The sequence below is a fragment of the Colobus angolensis genome, unplaced genomic scaffold (assembly GCF_000951035.1).
Source record: "Colobus angolensis palliatus isolate OR3802 unplaced genomic scaffold, Cang.pa_1.0 Scaffold120, whole genome shotgun sequence".
Lineage (NCBI taxonomy): Eukaryota > Metazoa > Chordata > Mammalia > Primates > Cercopithecidae > Colobus > Colobus angolensis.
The window spans coordinates 1247261-1247838 of NW_012113142.1; positions in this window are offsets into that span (position 1 = coordinate 1247261).

Here is a 578-nt window from a genome sequence, read left to right on the forward strand (position 1 = left end):
GGTCATCTGCCTGCATCAAGCCTGACAATCCACTTGCTAATGAAGTCACCGCTGCTCAAGTCCACATCCAGGTCTCTTCCGCCATCCTTTATTAGAAATATAAAACCTAATCTATGCACAGGATACGTCGGTGTCAGGGTGAGGGGTGGTCACAAGGTGGGCCATGGCTGGGACTGGCCGCTCTCCTCGGCGTAGTGCCTGGAGCGAAGGGTCAGGCGCAGGTAGGAACTGGGCTCACAGGCTGAGCAGAGCCCCCTCTGGCCCCTACTCAATTCCTTCCTGCTTGTCTTTGATGGCCACCTGGGTAAGAGGAAGAAGGCAGAGATTAGGTTGGAACGGCTGGGGCAAGGATGCTGGGGAAACAAGCCCAGCATCCCCTGGCCAGGCCCTTCCTGGAGGGCAGCCATGGGCCACACTCCCCAGGACAGTGGAGCAACCGAAGAGCCCTCCCAGCTGGCCCAGTCCAGCCGTTCTCTATGGCAGCCCAGGTGGGAGTCAGGGGCCACAGGCTTCCTGGGGAGCAGATGACTCAAGACACTGAAATCCCCCAAGCTGTGGCTCTTTCCCCTCTAAACTGT